Genomic DNA, 15,893 nt, shown 5'->3' on the forward strand with positions numbered 1-15,893 from the left:
GACGTATCATAGGCGCTTTGGGTCCAATGACTGGATGACATATGTCCCAACGGTGAGCCGACACGTGTTTCCTCCAGCCAATGATGATTTTACACGTGGAAAATCCCCATTGGTCGGGGCTGTTAACGGGTTATCGGATCCATTACCAGACCCGATAGCTTAACGGCATTCCGTTACGGTGGATGCCACGTGTCAGTCACCCTTGACGAAAGCACTTCTGTGATGCGCGATTTATCGTCATGGAAGTGGACACTTCCATGATGATAATTTTGGTAATGTCATGGAACACTTCTATGACAACACATGTATGACTATCTAGATTTTGTCATAAATTTTCCATGGATGTACATGCGTGACAGAAAACATGACCTACTATGACAAACACGTATCATCACAGAAGTGTATTTTTTTTGTAGTGGGTAGAGTGTTGGATGGGTGATGGAGTTGCTTCTCGAAGATGGTGGGAGAAGCCTACTAGACAAACTAAGGGTAGAACTGCAATATTATCAATAAGAGCAGGGATGTATTTCTGTGTGTGCCTGTGCGTGATAGATGTGTCGGGATGCATGCATGGATGATGAAGGGGAACCATGTGTTTGGTAAGCAAACCTAACTAGATCGGCAGATTAATGATTTTTTGTCGGAGGAAGGGAGAGACATAACTAATGAGGTAGATCGATCGACACGTGGGGCAAACCGAGTTATAAGGACCTAGATAGCTATATGTATAGCGGGATATCAGTCGGTGTACATCCATTTGTTAGAGGCAAAGAAGGCCCGGCGAGATGGATAGACAGAGAGAATGGAGCCAGGAGGTGGTGCGAGATGTCGAGCTACTAGCTAGATAGGGGGAGGAGTGTGCGATTGTGAGATTGATGAAAAGAGGGGTGAGAGTTTACACGTGTGTGGGACTGTATGAGAGACACGAGGCATGGACACAGAAAGGAGGAGATGGAAGGTGTGTGTGTATGTTGTAGGCAGACATCGTTGGAGAGGTTTATCGATCTGTGTGTATCAGAAAGGAGTTGTGGATACTGTGGGGCAACGACCTAAAAGAAGAATGTGCGCGATGGATGGAATGCTGAGGGATGGGGAGGGCGAGGAGGGCGTGTGCATGCACGAGTGAAAGTTAGTGCTAGCTACAAAGGTTAGAGGATTGTGTGGGTGAAAGAGACTAACAAAGATGATAATTTGATATGAAAGTGGATTCATATATTTGAATAGGATATCATAGTGTTATAAACATATGTATGCATGAATATAGCGGTGATACGCGTGCTATGGTTTTGCACATGTTATACCATAACGTGATAATGCGTGCCGTTTCCAACTCACAGCTAAATGTCGAACAATCTAAACCATACTATACATCGAAGAATCTCACATTTTATTTGAATTTGTGATAATGTGTGGCGTTTGCAGCTTACAACTAAATATCGAACAATCTAAACAATACTATATATCAAACAATCACACATTTTATTTGAATTTGTGGTAATGTGTGGCATTTGCAACTCACATATAAATACTTGTAGGAGTAGGGGCGGGGCACCATACATTATGTGATAAACACATTATACATATGAGACATGGTTTAGATTATGAAGATCTAGCTAGAGCTTGAAATGGACTGTGATTTGAAATCAACAGAAAGTGGATTCAAAAAATAGAGTTCGAGTTCATATAGTACACATAGTTCATATCTAACTCGACAGTAATCATGTGGTGTGCTGTGAACATCATACACATACGATGGTTTAACTTCACAATAATGATGATTGTAAATCTTATTAAAATAGAGAAATGAATTCAAATGGTTTGATGCCACAACAATCATTATTGCAGATCTTATTCAAATAGAGAAACGAATTCAAATTTAGTTCATATTAAAGCGGTAGTATATACATTTGGAATGCACTAAAACGTTCACTTGAGTAGCAGGTTGCATGCATTATACACGTAGCGAAATATTTTAACTGAACATAACATGATTCAAAGATTTGAATGGCATTTGTAGTGCGAATTGATTTGGTACATTACACGGGACTAGACTCTCTTGTGTGGTGCGAATTGGTTTCTTTTTTTTCGTCGACGGAAGTGCGAATTGATTTGGTACAGTACACATTAGGCTTGTCTGAAAATTTCAACCCGCGCCTTGTTACCCCGACATATTTAAGATACTTCTTTGTCTCGTTGTGCTTCGAAAACTCCCTCCATCTCAACTGCACCTTGTTAACCCAATATTACAACACGCGCGAAAACTCCCACCTCCTACGAAATCCCGACACGCGAAATGCCCATGATACCCCTGAACCGAAAGAACCTCCTAGCACAAATCAGTGGGGGTACTTCCATAACTTACCCCACATTTTGGACAAGCGGGTCCCTAAGCCATGGTTCCGCACTCCCATCCCATCAGCCATCGCACACCGAGGCCGCAAAAATCCATGAAGCCCCACACCCTCCTCCATCTGCCACTCATCCGGAGCCTCTTCCCCGATGACATCGTCCACAACAACACCTCGACGTCCCTCATCCATGGTACCAGATGAGGATCCATCGTCGATACCATTGTCCCACCGGTTCAGCCACCCCGTCCTCCACCTCCAAGGAGCTGCCCCGACATTCCCTCGTATTTCACGCCACCTCCATTCCCACACTCCCGTCTTCACCTGCACCATCGAAAGAGCAACATCATCATCGTTTCCTTGGATGAAGCTGAGGCCTAATCGGCGCCAGCAAAGAGGTTGTACACTAATCGCCGCATTTTCTTCTAGATTCGATCTCACGGTGTTGCCGACGCTCGGTCCCGAGCTGACATGGCGCAGCTCCATCCACAACAGTGTCACCGGCCACTTCCTCCATGACGTCGCTCCCTCGGCGGCGACGTCCACATCAGTAGGAGTTGCTGCTGCTTTAGCTCTTGCTCACTCTGCTGCTTTGCTCTTGCTCTCGGTCCCCTGCCTGGTCTGCTCTTGCTATTTCTCTTGCTCTTGCTCTTGCTCACGCTGCTGCTCTTGCTCTTGCTCGCGATGCTGCTCTGATTTGGCTACACTTCAGTCGACTGAATCGACTTTTGGGTCAGTCGATTTTCAGGGGGTAGGGGGGCTCACCGGAGTTAATGAAGAACCAGCCACAGCTGGGAGGGGGGCTCGCCGAAGTTTAGGGTGGGGGCGGTGGTCGCCGGCGGTGGTGGGGCGGTGGCGTGGGGATTGCCGGAGAAAAAGCTCGACACAGGGGAGCATAGAGGGATGGCCGGGGCGGCAGCGGACCGGCGGTGGGGAGTGATTTCAGGGCGGGCGGGGCGGCACACCGCCTGCCGCGGGCTGTGGGGGGCGGCGGTTTGGCCGGTGGTGTCAGTCGACTTATTCTGCTACACGACCAGCTGCCCCGGCTCTCGCACGCGCTGCTGCTACTGCTTTTTCTACTAATAGTGCGTTCAGTTTCAACAGTAAAATTCAGTTTCGATAGTTAAGTTAAGTTTCGACAGTTAAATTCAGTTTCGACAGTTAAGTTTAGAGATGAGCGGCTGATGTACTTTACATCTAGCACTTTGTGGTTATGTATTTTACGTCATCTATTGGAGATGCTATTAGAATTCCACTCAGGTTAACGTTGTCTCTCTTGTCCTGCTTCAGCCTCGGCGTCGTACAACTCACCGTAGCTGCTCCAACGACAAAACCCTCCATCACAGCGGAGCAGTACCCCGGGCTCCATCTCCAGACTCGTAAGATCTTCTTCCCCTCCTCCGACAGCCAAGTTAGCCGGAGCATCCTGACCGACCAACCCAATCACGCTAAGATCGACATGGCTTCGCCAAAGAAGTTGTACACTTGTTGCATCTCTTTTTTACTCTACATTTTATATATATTGTCCACTGAGCACACGTAGTAACATGAAATATGATTATTTTCTCTTACTATATGACAAGCGGTGAGGTACCAGGCAACTTAGCTATCCGTGATGGACTCTCTTGAACGCCATAATTATTTATCTCTACGCGTTCGAGCTGTGCATTGGTCGATGGGCCTGGGAGTTGAGCTAGTAGAGTAGTGGCCTGGGTCCAAAGTAGTAGAAGTAGCACAAAAGCATTTTTTGAGTGTAGGCTTTGCCTTGCTCAACCCTGCCTACTAGAATTGCCAGTGCTTGAAAGGAGAAGTGAAGGAAAAACATAGGAATTGGAAAGTTTCCTATGGTACTACTATTCATGCATTTGGTTCAAAGGAATGGAGCAAAGGAAAAGTGTAGGATTTGTTCCTTTGGTGTCTATTTGAAAGAAAAACCATAGGAATTTTAATATCCACTTGTCCTCCTTTTCAAATTCCTATTCATGAAGCACAAGACTAAGAGATAGTAGCATAATAGCATTATAACCGTACATTTTCTTGTGAGTTGACTTAATCTCACCATGCTTCTTTGCATCATGTGATCTTCCAATTCTTGTGAACTAAACAACCAGATTGGCAGAAATCCTATGTTTTTAAATTCTCTGTTTTGCATGTGCATTCCTATCCTATTACTGTGTATTTCCTATCCATGTGTTGTTAGAACCTCCTATTCAAACGAGCCCTTACATAATTACTTCTCTTATAGATAGTTTTCAGAGAAAACCTTGTGTGGTTTGTCCCACTCCTGCTGCGTCGTCGTCCACCCCAGCTCAGCTGCTCCAACGACAGAAGGGTCCAGCACAACAGGTATCCGGCCTCCAGACTGTCTTTCGCCGCCTCAGATCTTCTTCCTCGCCGCGGATAGCCATGACAACTGCATTACCATCATCAACCGAGTACATGACCTCGAGGACTACATGGGTCCGCAAGAGAGGTCACACTCTTTCATGTCTGCTTATGTTATGCATCCCTTAATATTACATGCTACTTTATCGTCCTGTTCACCGATTAGACTCTCAATCAGCTCCAAACTAATGGTCAAAATTGAGTTTTTAAATGGTTGTGGGGTACATATCGAGGCCACAATCAATAGTATCTATCTACTATCTGGTTAATCTCCGGTGTCTACTATGAGTTTCATGTTGGGTGGGAAATAAATAGTAAAGAAGCCATTATCTTTATTTTTTAACTAAAGACATTATCTGCCTGCTATAATTGGTTTTGGGTCTATCCACAGGTTGCTACCATCACTCTAGATTTCTGCATGCACTCCTTACATAACCTCACTATGTTTTATTCCTATGCATGTCAGTTATTGTACAAAATGGAACTGAACATGTAGAGAAAAAGAGACGAGCCTTGCGTGGGAATAAAATTTCATGCAGACGTCGCTCCATGGTAGGTGCAAAGGCAGCCCCCCACCACCCATTTCGGATTGTAATCGAGAGGAAGATATCTGTTCTGTGGGGGATTCAGAAGGAGAAGACCACTCCTATTTACCCCTTGAGGTCTTCACTCTAACTTGGCATGCTGATGTTGGTTATATCATGCATATGGTGCCTTGCATTGCTTACTTTATACATCAAATATGTCATCTGCTTAGTTTAGACATGCTTTGTGTGAATGCCATCTATTTAGTTTATTCATCGTTTATGTGAATTATGCAATTCCATCTTGTTTAGCCAGGAATCATATATGTGAATTTTGCAATGCCATCCTGCTTAGCCAGTCATCTTATATGTGAATTATATCAGGCCATCCTTTTTTTCGTTACGTATTACATTTGTCAACAATGTTAGTACATTCAACTACTCTTCATGTGCATCAGCCATTTGACACGGTGATGGAAAATTCTGGAGTGAAAACAAGGCCTTCGGAGCAGACTATGCTATCTGATGAAGTGCATATCTCGCTGGTTACGGATAGCTCCTCAGAGGAGGACTCAGAAACAGATGACTAGTCCTATCCCCCCCCCCCGAGGTGTATGCTCTAACTTGGCAGGGTTATGTTGCTCATATCGTGCGTATAGTGTCTTGCATTGCTATGTCATTTGATTAGTTTAGACATGCTTTGTGTGAATGCCACCTGTTTAGTGTCTAATTACCATATATGTGAATTCTGCATTGCCATCTTGTTGCAACACATTATATATGTGAATTATGCAATGATATCTTGTTGCAAAGGCATTATATTTGTGAATTATGCAATGCCATGCTATTTGGCCAATCATCATGTATGTGAATTATATCATGCTATCAATTTTTTGTCGACAACGTTTGTATATTCAGCTACTCTTCTTGTGCATCAGGCATTTAAAGCGGTGATGGAAGTATCTGGAGTTAAAACAAGGTATTCAGAGCAGACAATGCTACCTGCTGAAGCAGACATCTTGATGGTTACAGAGAGTTCCTCAGAGGAGGATTCAGAGACTGATGACCACTCCTATTTCCCCTTGAGGTCTATAGTCAAACTTTGCAGGGTTATATTACCCATGGCATCCATGTTGTCTTGCATTGCTTAGTTTTTACATCATATATGGATTGCCATCTGCTTACTTGAGTACTATATAAATCATATATTTGAATTATATCATGCCATCATGTTTGCATACACATCATCTATCTGAATTATGGCATGGCAACCCATTTAATAAAGACATCATATAGTTATATCATCTCATCATGTTTAGTGTTTACAGTCATCATATTCTGAATTATGTCATTCTATCCGTGAATTATATCATGCTATCATGTTTCCATAGGTGACATGTATGTGAATTATGGCATGCCAACCTATTTAATAAAAACATTAGATAGTTATATCATGTCATCCTGTTTACATAGTCATCATATTTTGAACTGTGTCTTTCCATCTTTTTTAGTTAGACATCATAATGTGAAATTGTGTCATGCTATCCTATTTAGTTAGCCATCATATATGTGAAATCGTGTCATGCTATCCTGTTTGGTTAGACATCATAAATGTGAATTATTTCATGCCCTATTTTATTCCCCACTATCCATTGCACCTTTCTATCATACAATGTCTATACATTCAATTACTTTTCGTGTTTGCCAGCCATTTGAATTGGAGAGGGCGATGGCAGTATCTAAGGGAGTAACAACACGGTCTTCAGAAAAGATAGTGCTACTAGTTGATGCAGATAGAACCATGGTTTTACTTTCCCAAGAACCAGCCCCAACACACATAACCCATACTCCCGCAGATTGTACCCCTACCCAGTTGGACATAGAACCAGCAACACCCCTTCTAACCCCAACCCCAGCAGATAGTAACCCAGTTGCAGTTGACACAGCACCGTCTCCAGCACAGATCACCCAAACACGAGAAGTTAGTAAGGGAACTGCAGTGCCCAAAGCACGAGACCACCACTCCGAATCCCAACTCAACGCTTAAAGGAGAAGAGGAATTGTTCTCAGGTCAGGTTCTGTAGCTATGGTTCATACTCCTTTGCTCTTGCATCACTGTATTTACTCATACCAACTATTTTCAAATTTGAAGGATGGAATTGAAACTCCAATGGCGCAATAGGTATGTTTTAAACCTATTTCTTTAACTGGTTTGCTGTTGTAACTTGCTCTATGTTGATTTCAGTTTCAATTGAATAAACAGTTATGTTCTCATGTCATGCACATTATAAGTGTTGTCATTGCTCTATAGTTTCCCACACTAATATTCTGTCTATTATGCTTTGTCTTGAACAAATATTATTTGAACTGTGTCTCTATCTTGATTTGGCAACAAAAACTAGAATGATATAGACCATAAAGTGACCATGGTACATAGATATATATTTGTTTCATGCTGTTATCCTGTCCACTTTACTACTGAACTGATTTACCAAAATGAGTTTCATCTACAACATGGTAAACCTATGATGTGTTTCTCTTTTATAATGCGGACAAAATATTGGAGAACAGTACCCCATTATGCAATTGTAAAGTAAGTAATGCAGATAAGTTTCAAGATAGTAAGACATCCATGCCGGTCTCCAAGAAAGCTGATAAAAATTATCTTGACGATAGTGAGAGAACCCAAAAGTCATGTCTTGATGTAGTCCTCGAGTTATTGGCCACTAATGCTGGCACAAGCTCTTTGAACTCGTTGCCTGAATCAGTTCGTCTTCTTGAGTCTCAACTTCAAGTTGAAAGACATCGATCAGATGTGCTGCAACAGGAAGCTGATGGACTGAGGAAGTCCCTGCAGAATTCAGATGCATAATTTTTGGTGCAACAACAAGTGCTGGAGAATTTAAGTGCCAAACAAGAGAAAGTTAATAAGCCTGCTAAGCATCTTGCCAGCATTATTAGTACCCTGTATATTGTTTCTTGAGCTCTTCTGAAGTGGTTTCAGTTCTGGACTTGTTTTGCTGCGGCGTTTATTTGCACTGGTCGCCATCTTTGACAACCAGTGTATATGATATGCTGCTTTGTTCCCTATATTTGCACTGGTGGCGACCTTTGATGCCTGGTGGATGTAATATGTGTAATAGCTGTGATAGCCTAGCGTAAGTTGCTTGCTTATTTATTTCCTTGTTGTCTTGTTTATTTGTTTGCTTGTAGCCAGTGTAGTTCTTTTTCCGCGGTTTGCTAGTGGCCGCAATAACCTATTTTTTAAAAACTAGGCCACAATAACCATGGGCTACATATTTACTGTAGTTACTAGGGGCCTCCTACGGGCCGTAGAAACAATGGGCCTTCACGGGCTGTAGCCTCGATGGGCCTTCTACGGGCCGTATGATCGATAGGCCAAACATGGGCCAATAACAGACCGTGTTATGGGCTGTATACGGGCTAGATTTGGAATAGTCTGTTCATGGGTTGACAATAATGGGTCCTCATTAATCGGCCATTTTTTATGATGCTATGAAAACGGCTTAATGGATTAACGGGCCGCAAATGGGCCGACTGTAACCACAGGTTGAATTTGGCCCACAAGCGGAAAAGGCCAGTAACGGGCCATAAGTAACTGAATGATGGAAATGAGCCCAAGAATAAATGGGCCCTGAGAAGGCCGAAAGATAACACGGGTTGGAAATGGCCCAATGGAATGATGGGTCGTTGATCGGTATAAAGCGGTACACTTTTCATTGCGGGCCAGATTCACCACGGGCCATTAATGGGCCAAGAGTTACAAATGGCCTCGTATGGGCCAAAAGACATCATGGGCCATACATGGGTCGGAAGTTACAACGGGCTGGAATCATATTGGACGGCCCAGATGAAGCTACTAGGCTTAATTCCGATAGGACATAACGGGCCGTGAGTTAGCAGGCCGTAAATGGTCTATATATGAACAAGCCGTTAACAGGCTTACCGTGGGCCGGCCCGTTACCTTCCGACCAAGTCAAATGGGCCGGTCTTTTCACCAGAATGGCCTCTATTGGGCCGTGCCACATGTTGACATATCATAGGCACCTCCTGTCCAATTAACGGATGACATCTACCCAACAGTGAGCCAACACGTGTTTCCTCTGGCCAATGAGAATTTTACATGTGGAAAATCCTCATTGGTCCAGTCTTTTAGCGGGTTATTGGATGCAAAACCGGACCCAACGACCCATTACGGTGGATTCCATGTGTCGGTCACCCTTGACGAAAGCACTTCCATGACGCATGATTTATCGTCATGGAAGTGGACACTTCCATGATGATAATTTTGTTAATCTCATGGAACACTTCTACGACAGCACAGGTATGACTGTCTTGATTCTGTCATAAAATTGTCATGGATGTACATGCTTGACAGAAAACGTGACCTACTGGGACTGTTGGGGAACATAGTAATTTCAAAAAATTTCCTACGCACACGCAAGATCATGGTGATGCATAGCAACGAGAAAGGAGAGTGTTGTCCACGTACCCTCGTAGACCGAAAGCGGAAGCATTAGCACAACGCGGTTGATGTAGTCGTATGTCTTCACGGCCCGACCGATCAAGCACCGAAACTACGACACCTCCGAGTTCTAGCACACGTTCAGCTCGATGACGATCCCCGGACTCCGATCTAGCAAAGTGTTGGGGAAGAGTTCCGTGAGCACGACGGCGTGGTGACGATCTTGATGTTCTACCGTCGCAGGGCTTCGCCTAAGCACTGCTATAATATTATCGAGGATTATGGTGGAAGGGGGCACCGCACACGGCTAAGAGATCCAAGGGATCAATTGTTGTATCTATTGGGTGCCCCCTTGCCCCCGTATATAAAGGAGCAAGGGGGGAGGCGGCCGGCCTAGGAGGAGGGCGCGCCAAGGGAGGAGTCCTACTCCCACCGGGAGTATGACTCCTCCTTCCCTTGTTGGAGTTGGAGAGAATAAATGGGCCCTGAGAAGGCCGAAAGATAACACGGGTTGGAAATGGCCCAATGGAATGATGGGTCGTTGATCGGTATAAAGCGGTACACTTTTCATTGCGGGCCAGATTCACCACGGGCCATTAATGGGCCAAGAGTTACAAATGGCCTCGTATGGGCCAAAAGACATCATGGGCCATACATGGGTCGGAAGTTACAACGGGCTGGAATCATATTGGACGGCCCAGATGAAGCTACTAGGCTTAATTCCGATAGGACGTAACGGGCTGTGAGTTAGCAGGCCGTAAATGGTCTATATATGAACAAGCCGTTAACAGGCTTACCGTGGGCCGGCCCGTTACCTTCCGACCAAGTCAAATGGGCCGGTCTTTTCACCAGAATGGCCTCTATTGGGCCGTGCCACATGTTGACATATCATAGGCACCTCCTGTCCAATTAACGGATGACATCTACCCAACAGTGAGCCAACACGTGTTTCCTCTGGCCAATGAGAATTTTACATGTGGAAAATCCTCATTGGTCCAGTCTGTTAGCGGGTTATTGGATGCAAAACCGGACCCAACGACCCATTACGGTGGATTCCATGTGTCGGTCACCCTTGACGAAAGCACTTCCATGACGCATGATTTATCGTCATGGAAGTGGACACTTCCATGATGATAATTTTGTTAATCTCATGGAACACTTCTACGACAGCACAGGTATGACTGTCTTGATTCTGTCATAAAATTGTCATGGATGTACATGCTTGACAGAAAACGTGACCTACTGGGACTGTTGGGGAACGTAGTAATTTCAAAAAATTTCCTACGCACACGCAAGATCATGGTGATGCATAGCAACGAGAAAGGAGAGTGTTGTCCATGTACCCTCGTAGACCGAAAGCGGAAGCATTAGCACAACGCGGTTGATGTAGTCGTACGTTTTCACGGCCCGACCGATCAAGCTCCGAAACTACGACACCTCCGAGTTCTAGCACACGTTCAGCTCGATGAAGATCCCCGGACTCCGATCTAGCAAAGTGTTGGGGAAGATTTCCGTGAGCACGACGGCGTGGTGACGATCTTGATGTTCTACCGTCGCAGGGCTTCGCCTAAGCACCGCTACAATATTATCGAGGATTATGGTGGAAGGGGGCACCGCACACGGCTAAGAGATCCAAGGGATCAATTGTTGTATCTATTGGGTGCCCCCTTGCCCCCGTATATAAAGGAGCAAGGGGGGAGGCGGCCGGCCTAGGAGGAGGGCGCGCCAAGGGGGGAGTCCTACTCCCACCGGGAGTATGACTCCTCCTTCCCTTGTTGGAGTTGGAGAGAAGGAAAGAGGGCAAGGAAAAGGGTGCTGCACCCCTTGTCCAATTCGGACCAGAGGGGGGGCGCGCGCCTCCTTCCTTTTGGCCTCTCTCCTCTATTCCCGTATGGCCCAATAAGGCCCATATATTCCCCGGCGAATTCCCGTAACTCTCCGGTACTCCCGAAAATATCCGAATCACTCGGAACCTTTCCGATGTCCGAATATAGTCGTCCAATATATCGATCTTTACGTCTCGACCATTTCGAGACTCCTCGTCATGTCCCCGATCTCATCCGGGACTCCGAACTCCTTTGGTACATCAAAACTCATAAACTCATAATATAATTGTCATCGAAACCTTAAGCGTGCGGACCCTACGGGTTTGAGAACAATGTAGACATGACCGAGACACATCTCCGGTCAATAACCAATAGTGGAACCTGGATGCTTATATTGGCTCCCACATATTCTACGAAGATGTTTATCGGTCAGACCGCATAACAACATATGTTGTTCCCTTTGTCATCGGTATGTTACTTGCCCGAGATTCGATCGTCGGTATCTCAATACCTAGTTCAATCTCGTTACCGGCAAGTCTCTTTACTCGTTCTGTAATACATCATCCCGCAACTAACTCATTAGTTGCAATGCTTGAAGGGCTTAAGTGATGTGCATTACCGAGAGGGCCCAGAGATACCTCTACGACAATCGGAGTGACAAATCCTAATCTCGAAATATGCCAACCCAACATGTACCTTCGGAGACACCTGTAGAGCTCATTTATAATCACCCAGTTACGTTGTGACGTTTGGTAGCACACAAAGTGTTCCTCCGGTAAAGGGAGTCGCATAATCTCATAGTCATAGGAACATGTATAAGTCATGAAGAAAGCAATAGCAACAAACTAAATGATCAAGTGCTAAGCTAACGGAATGGGTCAAGTCAATCACATCATTCTCTAATGATGTGATCCCATTAATCAAATGACTACTCATGTCTATGGCTAGGAAACTTAACCATCTTTGATTCAACGAGCTAGTCAAGTAGAGGCATACTAGTGACACTCTGTTTGTCTATGTATTCACACATGTATTATGTTTCCGGTTAATACAATTCTAGCATGAATAATAAACATTTATCATGAAATAAGGAAATAAATAATAACTTTATTATTGCCTCTAGGGCATATTTCCTCCAGGGACATACATGTATCATCACGAAAGTGTCTTTTTTTTGTAGTGTACCTTGGTTCTCAAAACTGAGGGAAATACTTATCTCTACTTTGCTGCATCGCCCTTTCCCATTCCATGGAAAAACCAACACAATCTCAAGAAGTAGCAGGAAGAATTTCTGGCGCCGTTGCCGGGGAGGTTCTACATCAAGCCTACCAAGTACCTATTATAAACTCTCATCCCTTGCATTACATTATTTGCCGTTTTCCTCTCGTCCCCCCACTTCTAAAACGTTTTCAGAAAATACAAAAAGATTTGCCTTTCTCTATTTGCCCTTATGTCCTACTTGGCTCGTTTGCTTGTTTGCTTGGTATAATTGTGTGTTTATTGAAAGTCATAAACAAAAAGGTTTATGGATCCACTTAAAGTTTTCTACTTGGATCATCTTCGATCCATATGTGCCCGTGCTGAAACCCCAACTAGTTTAGTTGAGGGAAAATCTTTAGATGAGCATGCTCATTTTGTGCGTCACTGTTTGTCTAAAAAAGGGAGACTCTTATGGCATCAAATAAATCGTTTGCTATGTTATGCTTGGAATCTTTCTGAACTTTGTGTTTTTACTTGTTGCTCTAAGAACCCTAAAAAACACCTTCCCTACCTATGTGAGTTTAATGATAATGAAATCTTATCTTCTTATGAAAAGGGTGTTCATAGTTACTATGATATCAAACAAATTGAAGAATTTGTTGCTTTTAAGAGTGCTTATGAAGTTTCTTCTTTTATTGAAAAGTATGATATTACTCTCTACAAATATGACAATTGTGTACTTAAATATTGCTATGTAAACTATGCTGCTAATGCATATTAAGGAATTTATTGAGAGAATGACCGTTGCTTTAGAAGAAAATAATGATGTGCATGAATCTATAGATAATTATGATTGTATTGATTTGATTGAAATATCCCTTGATGGACATGATGCTTGCTATTTTTATGGCCATGATGCCAATATTAATGTTTAGGGAGATGAATTTGCTATAGTTCCTTATGTTAAACATGAGATTATTGCTATTGCACCCATACTTGCTAGTTCCTGGAATCAAAAGCATGATTGCAATGATATTATTATAAATTCTAGTAATGTCGATTGTGCTAACAATATGCAAAATCCCAAGCTTGTGGATGCTAGTTTTGCTATGCCCGCTAGTTATTGCAATGATCATGATTGGGGTGATGATGATTCTTATGATCATGAAAATTTCTTTAAGCCTCATGATGAATATGTTTGCTATAATATTGAAAATGAGTTTGGAAGAGTGTCAACTTTAGGAAGTAATGATCCCACTACTTTGGAGATTGATAAATCTTATGAATTTTTTGATAAAAGTGGGTTCGGAGAGGTCATGACTTTATTTGATGATAATCCCACTATTTTGGAAGAGTGTCAACTTTTCCTGCATGTGGATCATGTTGAGAACAGTTTATGTTATATCTATATTGTTGAATTTTATTATGATCCTACATGTAATTATTATGAGAGAGGGAAATATGGTGGTAGAAATTTTCATGTTACTAAATTACCTGTCTTCATGTTGAGATTGCTATTGTTTCTTTCTTCTTCCTTGCATATGCTAGTTTTTCTTGTCTTGAATTTGTTTGCTTATAAAATGTGTATGCATATTAATTATGTTAGACTTAAACTTGTTTTTCACATGCTACATGATGCTCTCTCCGTGTTTCATTGCTATCTTTCATGCGAGCATTATTAAATTTATCAATGCCTAGCTAAAAGGCTTTAAAGAAAAGCGCTTGTTGGGAGATAACCCAATATTTTTATTTTCTGATTTTATGAAATTACTAATTATCACCTCTGTAGTAATTGTGTTTTTGTGTTTTAATTGGTGTTTGAGCCAAGTAAGACCTTTGGGATGGCTTACGGTGATAGTTGATTTGATATTGTTGAAAAATAGAAACTTTTGCACCTAGTAAAATAATTTTCAAAAATCACAGAGCCATGATTTTGATATGAATTTTTTTACACAAGATTGATATACAAAATTTTCTGGTTGTCCTAATTTTTTAGAATATTTGGAGTTACATAAGTATCTGAAGTTTCCATATTGCCACAGACTATTCTATTTTTGATAGATTCTGTTTTCTATGTGTTGTTTGCTTATTTTAATGAATCTATGGGTAGTGTTGGGGCGTATCATGGATAAGTTGGAATGCAATAGATATAAAACCAATATAAATAAATAATTACTTCACAACAGTTCCAAAAAGTGGTGATTTATTTTCTTATACTAATGGATCTCATGAGTTTTCTGTTGAGTCTTGTGTTGAGAAGTTTTCAAGTTTTGGGTAAAGATTTGATGGACTATGGAATAAGGAGTGGCAAGAGCCTAAGCTTGGGGATGCCCATGGCACCCCATGGTAATATTCAAGGACAAACAAGCATCTAAGCTTGGGGACGCCCTGGATGGCATCCCCTCTTTCGTTTTCATGTATCGGTAAATTTACTTGAGGCTATATTTTTATTCACCACATGATATTTGTTTTGCTTGGAGCGTCTTGTACGATATGAGTATTTGCTTTTTAGTTTTCCACAATCATCCTTGTTGTACACAGCGTTTGAGAGGGACACACATGAATCATGAATTTATTAGAATACTCTATGTGCTTCACTTATATCTTTTGAGCTAGGCAATTTGCTCTAGTGCTTCACTTATATCTTTTTAGAACACGGTGGTGGCTTTATTTTATGGAAATTGTTGAACTCGCATGCTTCACTTATATTATTTTGAGAGTCTCTCTAAACAGTATGGTAATTAGTTTAGGTTATGAATTTAGTCCTAATATGATGGGCATCCAAGATGGGTATAATAAAAACTTTCATATAAAGAGCACTAAATACTATGAGAAGTTTGATTCCATATGATTGTTTTGACATATAAAGATGGTGATATTAGATTCATGCTAATGAGTAATTGTGGATTGGTAGAAATACTTGTGTTCAAGTTTCTGATTCTCGTAGCATGCACGTATGGTGAACCATTATGTGATGATGTCGGAGCATGATTTATTTATTGATCATCTTCCTTATGAGTGGCGTTTGCGGATGAGCGATGGTCTTTTCCTACCAATCTATCCCCCTAGGAGCATGCATGCAGTACATTGTTTCGATAGCTAATAAATTTTTGCAATAAGTATG

Source organism: Triticum dicoccoides, chromosome 6A, assembly GCF_002162155.2.
Source record: "Triticum dicoccoides isolate Atlit2015 ecotype Zavitan chromosome 6A, WEW_v2.0, whole genome shotgun sequence".
In the NCBI taxonomy this organism is placed as follows: Eukaryota; Viridiplantae; Streptophyta; class Magnoliopsida; order Poales; family Poaceae; genus Triticum; species Triticum dicoccoides.